This window comes from Quercus lobata, chromosome 2 (genome assembly GCF_001633185.2).
Source record: "Quercus lobata isolate SW786 chromosome 2, ValleyOak3.0 Primary Assembly, whole genome shotgun sequence".
In the NCBI taxonomy this organism is placed as follows: domain Eukaryota; kingdom Viridiplantae; phylum Streptophyta; class Magnoliopsida; order Fagales; family Fagaceae; genus Quercus; species Quercus lobata.
In genome coordinates, this window is record NC_044905.1 from 94,362,856 (window position 1) to 94,378,380 (window position 15,525).

The following is a 15,525-nucleotide window of genomic DNA, read 5'->3' on the forward strand; positions in this document are numbered from 1 at the left end:
TATAGCTACCCACATTGGTAATAGATACTTATAATTAACTATCATATAACAATTCAAAATTTGAATACTTGTAGAAGGAAATTGTAAAACTGCTTGTATTAATTTTTTTTTTTTTTTTGATCGGGTAACTCAATATATTCAAGTTCTTTTTTTATTAAAATTTTTTAATGACCTCCTAAACAAAATTCTTAGAGCCACCACTGACTTAAACCAAAATTATTCGTAAAATCTATTCCGAATCTTGTATACAATTGTAGACCCAAAAAAATATAAAAAATTTCAAATAATGTCTCATTGTAACAATGAACGGTCATTGAAACATAACCTTTTCTTCTTTTTTTTTATGAGACATTGAAACATAGCCTTTTCAAAAGTCCAAGGGGTCATTCAATTTTGATTTTACCAATGAAATTGAAATCCGAGTAAGTACTAAGTACTAGAGTTAGGCAATGACCCATTGGCCATTATTTGACACAACCCCATGTCGAAAAGACGTAGCATGTGCATTTCTAATTTCTTCATTTGAGAAAAGGAAATCATAATTAACATACATATACATGACAACTGACCACTTGGATATTTTTTATTTAGAAAGTTTTAAAATATAACGTATGTGGTTTCTGATGATTGTTATTTATTATTAAACTAAAATATTAATTAGTACTAATAAAGTTAATTAAAACTCATACTAATCACTTGGTTGTCAAATCTTTTTTTTATACTATTTTCTATTTTTTATACTTATAAAATAGCATTTAAAGTAGACTTGGCTTATATTTTTTAGATGATAAAGTACTCTTCTATTCCCCCACTATTTAACAAAAATTGCACGGGTGCATTTCTGGCAAAAATGAGCTTTTTTCCTGTTCGACCAAAAGATGTAGTAAAATGTCTCTGTTTTGAAACTATCTAGCAAAATACCCATATTTCGAAACTCAATTTTCTAAAAATCGAATTTCAAAATAAGATCATTTTACTAAATAATTTTATAACAGAGTATTTTACTAGATAGTTTTAGACAAAAGGGGCTAATACCTATTTTGAACGTACATCTCTAACTCTTTTCTTTTCTTTTCTTTTCCCGCATGAATCTCTAGCTCCTTTGTCACAATCTAAACCAATTCTTTCACAATGCGAATTAAGACATTATTTTCAGTTAGTACAAAATCGTGTCTTTCAATGGTTTCTTTTCCCCCTAACTTTGCTCATATTGGACAAAACGACTTTTTTTTTTTTTTTTTTTCCATTTGTTTTTATGGATTTCTCGGTTTGTAATTTTATGACCAATAAAATGAAAAGCCAATCGTAGTAAGTAGGAGGTGATCTTTTTCACGTGGGAATTTCAGGTTTCAACCAAATAAAACGTGGAGAACAACCTAGCGAACACGCTGAAGTCAACGCTCTTATTATAAAGACAAAATAGTAAGTAATATTAGTATAATATTTGTGACGGCAATACGTAGCTGTGAACTTTAAAGTTTTAAAAGCGACCGCGTCGGATTCTCTTTACACGCTGCGGGGTCCGCCAAGTGACCACGGTGAATTATGTGCATGTGCGGGCGGTAATGAACTGCCCTCCAACTCCAAATTAAGTACTCAAATACCCTTAGCCGCCAATTACTTTTATGCCATCCTTATCCATAGCAGCCATGGTGGATAGAATATTTTGTTCATAATAATAATAATAAAATAATATTTCATGTTTTAAATTGGTGAGCATTTGCAGCAGTGTAGTTATAATGTTATAATGCTAAAATTTAGTTCCACAAATACAAAAATCTTGCTACAGCAGTGGAGTTAAATCTAAAAAATTTAGCTCTATTGCTACAGTGCACATCTATAAATAGATGTGTACTGTTCATAACATCTAAAAGAAAAAAAAATATTTTATTAAATTTTTCTCTCCTCTTCTATTAAAAAAATATTTTTCCTTTTTCTTTCTTTTCTCTCTCTCTCTCCGGCTTCTCTTCTTTCTTCCTCTTTCCTTCTCATTTTTTTTTTCTCTCCCTTGTCTACTCTCTACTTCGCCATCGCCGATCTTCATCGTCGCCGATCTTCATCATCGATCTTCATCGTCATCGCCCAGTTGCCGTCCCACGCTGCTGACCCATCTCGCCTTCATCGAACTCAAGCGCGCCACGAACCCATCGAAGCTCTATGCTCGGTCAAGGCGGCAGTAAAACCACGCCATGATCGGCGACGGTGGGAATTCTGGGTTCATGGGTTTTGAATTGCTGGGTTTGTGGGTTTTTGGGTGTTTGATTTTTTTTTTTTTTTTTGTTGGGCTTCGTTGTGATTGTGGATTGTGGTTGAAATGGCGGCTTGGTGGCTGTGTTGGTGGTGGTTGCCGTGGGCTGTGTTGGTGGTTGTGGCTATGTAGGTGGTGGTTTGATTTTTTTTTTTTTTTTTTTTTTCTTGCCGTGGTCTATGTTGGGTTATGGTTGTGGCTATGTTGGTGGTGGTCACATGAAGGTTGTTGCCGTGGGCTGTGGTTGTCACATGAAGTTGTTGCTGGTGGAGTGTGTGGCTGTGATAATTGTGTGTAGTGAATATATTATTTTATTGTAGTGAGATGAATTATTTTATTGTAGTAGTTATATTATTTTATTATGATGTTTATATTATTTTATTGTGTTGAAAGCTAAAATAGATCCACTGATGCAGCATATGTGTAGGTAAAATAGATAAAGTAACTTTTGGTGGAACTAAAAAGCTAAATTTTTAGCTTCACTGCTGTGGATGCTCTAAAAGTAAATTTCAGTGTCAAAATATAGTATCAAATTGGGTTGTTTCCAAATAATTTTGTTAGGATTCTAAATGAAACTTTTTTCATTGAGTGAAATATGACTGTTTAAAATTGGTACATTATTCCCCTCAAAAAAAAAAAAAAAAAAAAAATTTGGTACATTATATTGTCGTCGAGATTTCACTATACACTCGCTTGAGAGAAATCACTGCAAAAAACCACCCTTATTTCACAAATCGAGGGAAGGGAGGTTATAATATCAATATTATTACTCTAAGAGTAAACACTCTTTGACTCTTGAACCTAAACAAATCTAAATTCCTTTTCTTAGCATATGCTTCTCCTGTGACATATTTTTAGAGTTTTTCTTTGAATGTTTCTACCCAAACTATTGATTCCTTGAAATAATAGAGTTCTATTCTAGTTAGTTCCCAGTTGCTATGAATTTTTGAGGAGTTCCATGGAATGTTAGAGGTTTTAATTCATACAAGTGAAGTGAAGTTCGCTTATGCGAAAAATCACTATAGAAGGATTCTAAGGGTTTTGGGACTATTGCGGTAGGAAGATAAATGAGGGAGTTACAAGGATTAATAGAGTGTATGATTGTAAAGGTTTTGTGAGTATAGACTATAGACTATTGTAATTGTTCTTTATAGTGAATTTTCTATAAATATTGGATTTTTTGAGGTTTTTCCATTGAAGAGGCCATTCATTAATTAGTTTTCCATTTCGTTATTAAATCTTTGGAAAAAATATAAAACTGACCCTCTAACTTTTAGCTTTTGTCATTTCAATTCTCTAACTTTAAGTTTTGTCATTTCAATCTTTTAAGTTTCAATTTTTGTCAATGTAGTATTTTGTTAGGTCTCAGTTACTACTTCCGTTAAGTTTGGCCCTTTTTTTTTTTTTAAATAATTTTTGTAATTAAAAGAAAAAAAAAAGCTTGGGAAAAAAAAAAAAAAAAAACATGGAACTAGAAGGTCCTCTTCAGTCTTCATCCTCAACCTCCCCATTCTCTGCTCTCTCTCTCAAGATCGGTCTCTCTCTCTCAAATCCACCATCATGTATGCATTATGTTTTAAAGCAGACAACCACCAAACCTCAATATTTCAACAAACCAACCCATAACGCACAAACAAACCCCAAAGCAAACACCACACCAAAGAGAGTCGCAATCCCATTGATGGTCGCGATCTGGCACAGCACCACCAAGCCCATCGACCCATGCTCATAGAAGGTAACCTAATACAGCTCCATTTGAGTTACCCACCTTCTTTAGCTTGTGAAGAAGCCCCTGATCACTTTCCAACACCAAGTCAGCCACTAGGGTTTCGTACAATGGAGCCATATCTACACAGAAACAAAAACAAAAAACCAAAAAAAAGTAATGTGAGGTGGAATTGGAGGAATGACTCAGAGAGAATCGTTGAGGAATCGGCAGTGAGTTACCGTCGGATTTGACGGTGGCGAAGACCTCATCTTTGAGGCGGACCTTCTCGATGTCCTGGACATTCGGGTGCCTCAGGAGGGAGAGCTTGTGAGCGAGCACGAGGTGCGGTTGCTGAGTTCCCTCCTCGCTATCCATGGCAGCTGTCGACTCAGTGGACAAGTGGCTTACTGGCTTCGGAATCTGTTTGGGGCTTTTTGGCTGAGGAGTGAGGATATTATTTTGCCATGGGTTTAATTAGTATTTTTGGTGTGCTACACAGAGAGAGAGAGAGAGAGAGAGAGAGCAAAGAACGGGGAGGCTAAGGATGAAGACTGAAGGGAACCTTCCAGTTCCATGTTTTTTTTTTCCAAAACTTTTTTTTATTTTAGAGAGAGAGAGAGAGAGAGAGCAAAGAACGAGGAGGCTAAGGATGAAGACTGAAGGGAACCTTCTAGTTCCATGTTTTTTTTTTTTTTTCCAAAACTTTTTTTTATTTTCTTTTAATTACAAAAATTATTTTCAAAAAAAAAAGGGCCAAACTTAACGGAAGTAGTAACTGAGACCTAACAGAATACTACATTGACAAAAATTGAAACTTAAAAGACTGAAATGATAAAACTCAAAGTTAGAGGACTGAAATGACAAAAGCTAAAAGTTAGAGGGTCAGTTTTGCATTTTTGCTTAAATCTTTTTATGGCATTTTCCCTACTTTATTATTATTATTTCTTTAGGTTTGGTATTTGATTCTTGTGATTAATATATCCATTAATTTTGTTGTATAAATTACTTGGTCTAAAGTAGATTTTATTAAGTGGTATTAGAGTTTTTAAAACAAGTAAGGGTCAAAATACTATTCTTCGAATCAAAATTAATGAAATAAATTGACATCACAGATTTTTTTATTGTCAAAACATTGTGATCACTGATCACCATATTTATCGATAACCACAAACAAAATAATATCTAGAAATATTGTTTAAAAAAATATGGACCAATGAATACAACATATTAAGAGATATTGGGGAAAAACAAAAATAATGATAAGATATATACAGCCACAAATATATATATATATATATATATATATATATATATATATATATCAAAAATCAAAACAATGTAGGCTCTATAGATTAGGCTATTTTATGAAATTGTCGCCTTTAAGCATATATATTTTGTATAAAAAATTAAAAATTAAAAGTCCCATATAGCTTGATCATAGTACAATACCATACTTTTACAGCAATCCAAATTAAAATATATCTAAAGAGTTATATTTACGGTAAATAAGTTTATATGCTTTATGTAAAATAAATGTGAAAAATTGGATTAAAAAAAAATCAATGTGAAAAATTATAACATTTATTAAATTTTAAATTAATCCATCTTCACCATAAAGGCCTTTTTTTTTTTTTTTTTGAGAGAGAGAGAGAGAGAGAGTACCGTAACGGTTAATTAAGGTTAGTGGGTGATTCTATTGATTAGTATAACTTAGTGTAGGGTTAAGGGCTCAAATCATATATTGGGCCTTGGGCTTTGACCGAGAGCGTGAGTAATCTGAGGACGAACGATTGGTAATGAATGGTTCAAACTCAAGACTTAATGAGTAAGATACAAATGGGAAGGTGGTTTGAGGAGGAATATCTCCTCGGATAAGCTAAATATAGATCAGATGCAAATTCTAATGATTAAAGTGACCTTCCAAGAAGCTCTAATGATAGGGTATGTGCCATAAATGTACAAGAAAGATGGGAATCCAAAAATATCTAAGGGAAAGCTGCTACCACCGCATTGAATTCTTTGTAGCTAACTCACTGACCGCATTAATGAGGAAGTGACCTCTGAACAGTACTTTTTCAGCCTTATAACCATCCCCCGAAGACTTCTAGAGGAGGTTGATGGGACAAGTATCAACATAAATCATCAACTGTCCACGTGTAGGGTAAAGATGAAGGAAGAGATGTAGTATAAATGAGAATAGAGACCCCGGAGGAAGGGGACCGGGGAAAAAGAGAGAAAAGGCACTGTAACAATCTAAATTGCACTTGTAATGTGTCTAATTGATTTATATGCAAACTTACCTCCTTGGAAAGTGAATTCATTCAACTCTACATTCCTTGCATGTTCTTGCTTAATCATCTTCTACATCCATACTAGCCGTTGTCAAATTCATTAAGGCCTAGTTCTTTAACATACTCTCTACAAATTTATTGTACTAGGCTCACTGGGCCAATATCCCACACACTTTGGGCTTGGGCTGCAAAACGTGTCCCTACAATTTGTGCCGTTTGTGGGAAGAACTTGTGTGATAGTGAGTGCAACGGTGAAACATGGTAGGGTCAGATCCTCGCAGATCTGATGGTTGAGTTCACTGAGCCTCCATAAGAGGAAGTGGCAGCGATGCAGAGCATGAATGGAAAATCAATTGACACAATTGGCGCCGTCTGTAGGAAGAACTTGTGTGATAGTAAGTGCAACGGTGAAACATGTAGGGCCAGATCCTCGCAGATCTGATGGCTGAGTTCACTGAACCTCCATAAGAGGAAGTGGCAGCGACGCAGAGTATGGATGGAAAATCAGTTGGCATAGCCTCCCTGCAAGAACCTTTATTCTGGAAGGTGTATGTTGATGGTGCAGCAAATCAAAGGAGCTCCAGAGTGGGGCTAGTTCTGGTTTCTCCTAAACAAATCACCATTGAAAAGTCATTAAGACTGGGCTTCTCAGCTACAAATAATAAGGTTGAATATGAAGTTTTGCTGGAAAGAATGTCCATGGTTCAAAGAATAGGAGAAAAAGCAGTAAACATGTTCTCGGACTCAAGATTGGTTGTTGGCCAAGTGAAGGGCGAGCTAGAAGCAAGAGATGAGAGAACTCAAGGACATCTTTCTAAGTGGTTAAACAGAACTTTAGACATGCCTGACTCCTCGAATCACATGTTTTGGGGAAATTAACACTCCTCAAATCACATGCTTTGGGGAAATTAACACACTGTGACATCTTTCTAAGTGGCTAAACAGAATCTTAGCTATGCCTGGCTTCTTGGACCACATGCTTTGGGAAAATTAACACACTGTGACATCTTTCTAAGTGGTTAAACAAAACCTTAGCTATGCTTGGCTTCTTGGACCATATGCTTTAGGAAAATTAACACAATGTGATATCTTTCTAAGTGGTTAAATAGAACTTTAGACATGCCTAGCTTCTCGGACCACATGCTTTAGGGAAATTAACACACTATGACATCTTTCTAAGTGGTTAAACAGAACCTTAGTTATGCCTGACTCCTCGGACCACATGTTTTGGGGAAATTAACACTCAAATGCATCTTTATAAGTGTTAAACAGAACCTTAGTCATACCTAGTCCCTCAGACCACATACTTTGGTAAAATTAACACTCAATGGCATCTTTATAAATGTTAAACAAAACCTTAGTCATGTCTGGCTTCTCGGACTACATACTTTGGGAAAATTAACACTCAATGACATCTATTCATTTTTTCTAAGTGTTAAACAAAACCTAAGTTATTTTTTACTCTTCGAACCACATACTTTGGGGAAATTAACACTCTGTGACATCTATTTGTTTTTCACTAAGTGTCAAATCTGATCCAGGAGTATGCCCAACTCCTCGGATTGAGGACTTTGAGTAAGTTAAAGTCCTTGGCTATATATCTAAATGATGAGTAGGATGATAGTCGTCTATTCCTTTTATCTTTTACAGGGTAGGTTATGTATCTTCATTATGTTCAACTTTCATCACAAAGGGCTCCATTTTCAATGCAGATATATGGCAAATCTCTTTATTGTTGGTACTTGGTCAAATTATTTAGGCTGATAGCAGGGTATTGTTGTTAGTTTTTATTAAGGATAGAGTGGCAACAGTTCAAATCTATTTGTCATAATAATAAGCTTGAAAGCATATAAAGTAAGGACACAAGAAATAGAAATAAAAGTCTATTCATTAATCAAAGGATCAAGTAGAATTAACTCTTAAAAATTCAAAACCCCAGTTTTCTCCTCGGATGAGAGGAAAAAACCGAAGTTTTGAGGGGCTATTGTAGGGTTAAGGACCCAAATCATATATTGGGCCTTGGACCTTGGACCTTGGCTAAGAGCATGAGTAGTTCAAGGACGAACGAATGGTAATGAATGGTTCAGACTCAGAACTTAATGAGCAAGATACAAATGGGAAGGAGGTCCGAGGAGGAATATCTCCTCGGATAAGCTAAATATAGATCAGATGTAAATCCTAATGATCAAAGTGACCTTCCAGGAAGCTTTAATGATAGGGACGTGCGCCATAAACGTACAAGAAAGATGGGAATCCAAAAATATCTAAGGGAAAACTGCTACCACCGAATTGAATGCTCTGTAGCTAACTCCTTGGCCACATTAATGAGGAAGTGACCTCTGAATAGTACTTTTTCAGCCTTATAACCATCCCCCAAAGACTTCTAGAAGAGGCTGATGTGACAAGTATCAATATAAACCATCAACTGTCCACATGTTGCGTAAAGATGAATGAAGAGATGTAGTATAAATTAGAGTAGAGACCCCAGAGGAAGGGGACTGGGGAAAAAGAGAGAAAAGGCATTGTAGCAATTTAAATTGCACTTGTAACGTGTCTAATTGATTTATATGCAAAATTACCTCCTCGGACAATATATTCATTCAGCTTTACGTTTCTTGTTCTTGCTTAATCATCTTCTACATCCATACTAGCCGTTGTCAAATTCATTAGGGCCTAGTTCTTTAGCCACTCTCTACAAATTTATTGTACTTGGCTCACTGGGCCAATATCCCACACTTTAGGCTTGGGCTGCAAAACGTGTCCCTACAGTTAAGTTCTATCATATTTATGATTTAAATTTTATTCTATTCTAGTCCTATTATAATTTTATATTGTAAATGGAATTTCTTTCATTTGTAAATATTTATAGCTATAAGTTATAACAGTATGCTACAAATTATGATTTTCTTCAAATGAATAATATTTTTCTTCAAAATACAAGAGTACTAGAAATAATTGAATCTGAAAATTGGTGTCTTGAGAAATTTGTTACCAGCGCTAAGCAAAATATAAGAAAAAAAGGGAGGTGAAATTTTGATGATTTAGATTCATTTTCAAAATTACAAATTTTAAAAGATGTTTTACAAATGGAGAAAAATACTTCAATTGACAAACTAATGGAGACATCTAGATTTGAATTGTATATATTAAAGCAATGGAATGAATATTACAACTTAAAAGTATATTTTTTTTTAAAAAAAAATCAATGAAAACCTGGAAAAGAAATTAGGGATTTGGAGGGTAACATCTCATAAAATGAGTGTGCAAATTAAATTAGGGACTATGTGTAGTGCTTATTTGATAATAAACAGAGACATAATTTAAATATTAAAAAAAATAGAGAGAGAGAGAGAGAGAGAGAGAGAGAGAGAGAGGTAAATTTAAAACAAAACAGAGGATACTATGGTACTCTTATATTTGTAATTAAAAATAAATAAAAATCAGCACTACACTGATTACACGTTGGTGTACATCCAATCAAATTTTTTAATTAAACCTGTTTCACGTGAATTGCATTGTCCAGCATTTCTTTTTCAATCATCATCAAAAAGCTTATAATTAATAATGGTCACCTAAGGATTCTTCATGCGTAATAAACATCCGTTTGACATTTTCCTATCTTTTTCGCTTCTTAAGTAATACACAATAATTTGCACCAAAAATAAAATACACAATAATTTATATAAACGGGATAATACGACCAATAAAAAAGCTATTTGAAAAAGATTTGATTTTGAAAATAAATATAAAAAATTTCATTTGCACTTTATTCGTCTTTGTTTTTTATTTTATTTTATTTTTTTATAGCAAGATCTCAAAAGACCCTTGTGATTTTGGTCAATTTAAAAAATACTCCCTGTATTCTTCATTTATTGTTATTGACTTATGAGGTTTAAGAAAAGTAAAATTGATCTTTGTTTTGGAGAAGATCAATTTTACACAGCGTGTGTTTGTGAAATATTGATGTTGCTATCAACAGGGTTTTCATGAAGTAGATGAGTGTCATAGTTGTAGTTAAATAAAAGTTAATTTTTGACGTTTATTGAGTGAGTTTAGTTAAGATTAATCTATGTGTACAAGAAAGATGGAAATGTAAACAACTGAATCTGTTGATAATGAACCTTCATTTAATCACTTGTTGAACTTGTGCGATATTTGATAGTGTGATTAATTTGTTTGTAAATTTTGGAAAAGTCTGTAATGCATGAAATGTCGTCATGTTAAGACAATGCATGCGTGGTGTAAATGTTGAAATAATGCATGAGCTATGTAAAAGTTTAGACAATACATGACTGTGTAAATCTTAATGCAACACGAGAGCATCAACACCAAATTGTATTATTACCAAATTATATAATTTAAATAGATACCAAAATAGTAATAGTCATCAATTTTTTAAGTACTGATGACATGGTAAAATGTAATCTATTAATTTCAAATGAATAAATTTAAATTTAAAAAGTCTTTAGTAAAGTTATCCTAAAATTTTCTAAAATATTGGTAGTAAGAAGAGACGGGAGGTTACAATTCTCTAGAGTTCTTAGCGTAATTCCATCATAAAATTTCTAAAATCCTATTTATCTATTTTTAAATAAATAGATTAAATTAAGCCACATTGTTGATAACTTAATTAAATAATAACCAAAATAATATATTATTAACATTTATTTAAATGTTAATAATGACATATCAAAACCCAAACCACGTGTACAACAAAATAAGAAAACTCCATGCCTACGTGAACATTCAAGTATTGCTTATGGCTTATATACCTCGTTTTCTAAAATTTGATAAACATCAAAATTTTGCTGATGGTACAGAATTTTGACAAACTGAAAGAAGTGCACTAGGCTTTCGTACTTGAAGTTGTATGGGCATGGTGCTCTTAATAATAGAGATTTTTTTTTTTTTTTGAGAATATTAATAATAGGGATTATGATTCTAGAAGTTGGATATATAATGAATGAAATCTTGGCAAATGAGAAATGACGTAACAAATCGAATCTTTCATCCCTATTGGAAACCAATTTCTCGATCCTTACATGCTTTTGTAATTAGGAAGGCAACCAAAATTCCGATCGAAACATTGTATGTGGACGTGAAACCATCATTTATACAATTTTTTTCTGGATACGTCATGTGAGAGGATGCTTCAATTTTAAAGTATTAGGTTCTAGTTCCTTGTTAATTTTGGATTCCAATTCACATGATGGTATAGTATATCTTACGATTACCTTCTAGAATATGCTTGTTCTTTAAGCAATTTGCTCCACTAATTAGCTTCTTGTGCTGAAACTGTAAGGATTTTCTTAGTCATTTTAGTTTCTACTTTATATATACCTGCCTTATGGATTATCTTCACTTCTGATTTTTCATCGAATATGAGCTTTGCCATATATGCCTATCATATGTATCAAGTTAAAGCGCACAGATGAGTATCTAAAATCTTCCAAAATTTGCCTTTTCCACATTCACTCCTTTTCATTTTTCCATATATGTTTCATTAATATTTAATGAGATATGGCTTACGTGGGTTTGAGTGATCAATCAAAGGAAAAGAATTATTGAAATTTTGGCAAAATTCCATACCTCCTTCAGATTAGTTTCATGTGTAGTCACATTCAACAGGGACAGAATCACACTCACATTCCCCCATAAGAATATTGATTCTCCAACAGGCATTACTGATTCTCCAACAGGGGCGGCGTTACTAATAGGGGTTTCAAATGAACCCTCTTGACTTGACATAAAAAAATTATATATATAAAATATTATTTTATTACTTTAATCTCCGTTTGAAAATATTTTTGCATATCCTGACTTTGATCTTATACATTCAGAGTTTAACACAAAATTAAACAACACAAATAAGGCCATTCTAAAACCAACCAATAACATAAATAACAGACCTCTCTCATATGAATCTCTTTTCTTTATCTGACTATTGTTATAAAAAGTGAATATTTGTGAATTGTAAGTGTATCTCTTTTTATTATAAATTTATATATTAATTATTTGCGCGAGTGTGTGTCAATACTGATTGTATGAGTTATTTATTTATTTTTGTTATAATGTTATTTGTGTGAATGTGAGCGCGTATAATATAAATATAATATAACTTTATATAATTTAATAATTAGAAAATATAGAGGGTTTGTTACATATTTGCATGTTATCATGTTATAATAACATTTTGTTATAAATTTAGTAATTAAAAAAATAATAAAGTTAGTGATTTTTCAAACATTTAATTGGTTAGGTAAATACGTAGAGTATTATTTATGTGTATGGATGGGTGTGGCTCTTTGAGTTAATAATTAGTACAATGTATGTGGGTTGAGTTTTGTCATTCAGTTTAAAATATTATAAAAATAATGACAAATTGATAATGAAAATTGCATAAAAATACAACATGTTATACGAACTTTACAAAATAAAATAGTTATACCTACTCACATTGACAATATATAATGAAAATTTATAATGATGTCAAAATATGAAAACTTATAGAAACAAATAGTAAAATTTCAAGTGTTTGTGTTTTTTTTTTTTTTTTTTGGATAACTCAATATATTCAAGTTATTTTTTTTTATTAAATTTTGTTTAATTTAAGTTTCTTAATGACCTCACTTAAAAGAAATCCTAGAGCCACCTTTGTTGTCCAAGCTCTTTTTTTTTAAATTTATTTATTTATTATAATTCTTACTATCAGTAGGGATGGGGATTCAAAATCTGTTTCTCCTAGTAAAGGAAACTAAATAATGTCACTAAACTAAGACTCTTGACTTAATAGTTAAAGGATTTTTTTTTTTTTTGAGAAAAAATAATTGATGCTTTAGAGATTAATCCAATTGCATCTCAAGTGTGTCAAATTGTCAATATTATACTATAATAAAAGTTTGATTCTAGAAATTATATATAGTTCCATCAAGTGTTTATCCTCTTTATGTGGTAATTACCTATCTTGCTATCATTTATAAAAGATTTGAATAGATTACATAATTCCTCAATAATGTAAGATGGCTTTCAATTCAATCATAAATTTTTAAAATTTTCAATTAAAACAATGAATTAAAAAAAAAAAATGAGATTGGAAACTAAAATTGATCAAGTTTATACAAGGTGCATTTGTAATGTAATATAAAATTAATTTTATTCTTACATATTTACAATCAATTTATTATTAAATGTAAATAATATTATTGAAATATATATATATATATATATATATATTAATTTACATATGATTCTTTTGAAGCTAAGCAAATTTTTACTAGATGATACGAACATTAATTATTCTCTTTACTTCAATGGAATCCTTCGTTGGCTTATAAAGTTAGAAAAATTAATTAAAGAAGGAACAAACTTAAGCATCTTAAAATTGGGGCAGGTAAGTGGGTCCAATGCTTCATCAGTGTTGCAAACTTCTTTACGCAAGTGTCAAGTTCATCGTCTATATGAAAAATCATCACATTCACGTTTTGATTCTCTCCAAAACAAATGGTATTTGAATAAGGTTTTTTTTTTTTCTTTTTTTTGATTAAAGATGTTTCCTTGAACAAGCTTTCGTGTTTGATTAAAGGTGTTTTAAGTGGTGGACAATTGCCAAGAAGTCAGACATATAAATTGGAAAGTATTAGTTTATATTAATATATATATTTCTTTTTGAAACGTGCATATTTAAATTTCTTTTTATTAAATAATTATTTGGATTAAACGGGACTAATAGTTGAAAAGAGTAAGAGTTTCAAACTTTCAATGTTAGAAACTTAGTGGAGAAACTCAGTGGCTTGAATTATAACTTTTAATCTTTAATTTCAGAAACTCCTTCCATATTAATGAACAAAATTTTAATTTATGTGAATAAATGAGTCCTAATTCACACGAATCTTGAGAAGTTCTAATCCTATTCCTATAAGCTTATAAATAAACCCATTTGCACAATATTTGAATAGAATAATGTTGCAAAAGCCATATACTTCAATTGACATTTTATAGTACTTCTAACGAAAATTTTTAGAGTTCTATTTATTGTAACTATTGGAGAAAAAAAGAAAGAAAAGAATATCGTATAACATTATATTTATAATGCACCAAATCACAATAATATGGTATTTGAAAATATATGGAGAAAGAAATGTGTTTTTATGGTGAAGTTTTGGGTTAAGTTATGAATACAAAATTAGGTTAATTCATACATGATTTTTTTCCTTAATTTAAATAAAAATATATAGATTTTGTATTTGTTAGTTTTTAGACCCCTTAAAACACAATTGGATTAACCTAGTTAATTAGCCAAGTTATTACTTAGTCCAAATTTCAGATGTAGGTTAACACAATCATATAATCATATTATGCAAAGTAGCAGAAATATAAATAACACAATGATATGATGACTCAGGAAAACCAAACCAATAAAAAACCTGGGGAGGATTTAACCTAGCTATCCTCGAGATAAAAAGCAAATCCACTAGAAAGAATCGAAATTTTACAATAGCGACTTATACCACTAACATCCTATTACTACCCACCAGTAGAAACTTATTGACACGACCACGTGCAAGTTCCGAGACCACAAACTCCTTCTTTCTTTGGCCTTTGCAAAACACAAACACCCACGTTTGTGACTTTGAGATCCCACTCAAAAGTTTAGCAACACAAACTCTCCTGTTTGTGACTCCAAGACCACCCTTGAAGGTTTAGATCATCAGCACCTTTGATGACTAAAGAAGGCAGCAACTTTTACAATACCGGATCTTGAGATTTTTCAAGTAATAACACCAGTAAAAGATATGAGAGAACTTTTTAGGAACAAAACCATAAATACAAAAGAGACACTCTCCTTTCTCTCTAAAAAACCTTATAAAAACGTGCTTAGAGTTTCCTTTATATACTAGGAGAAGTAGATCTGAAACCCTAATCCTTAATAGGCTTGAACTGCTGTTTGGGTTTAATTACAATTTTGCAGATACGACTTTCGATCGATCGAGCCTATCTTTCGATTGATCGAACCAGACAGATTATGAAATTTTCTTCCTGCAGCTTATATGTTCTTGAATCTTGACTTGAATCACCTTGAGCATTGTCTAATAATACCTATAGACTCTATGATCTATATATAGAAAAGTTTGTGTTCATGATTTGCCAATTGTTCTAAAATTTTAGAACCTAACAATCTCCCCCTTTGGCAATATGTGACAAAACTTTCATACAAAATGAATACTCAAATACAAGAACAACCCAATACAATAAAATGCCCAATTTCATTACAAATTTCA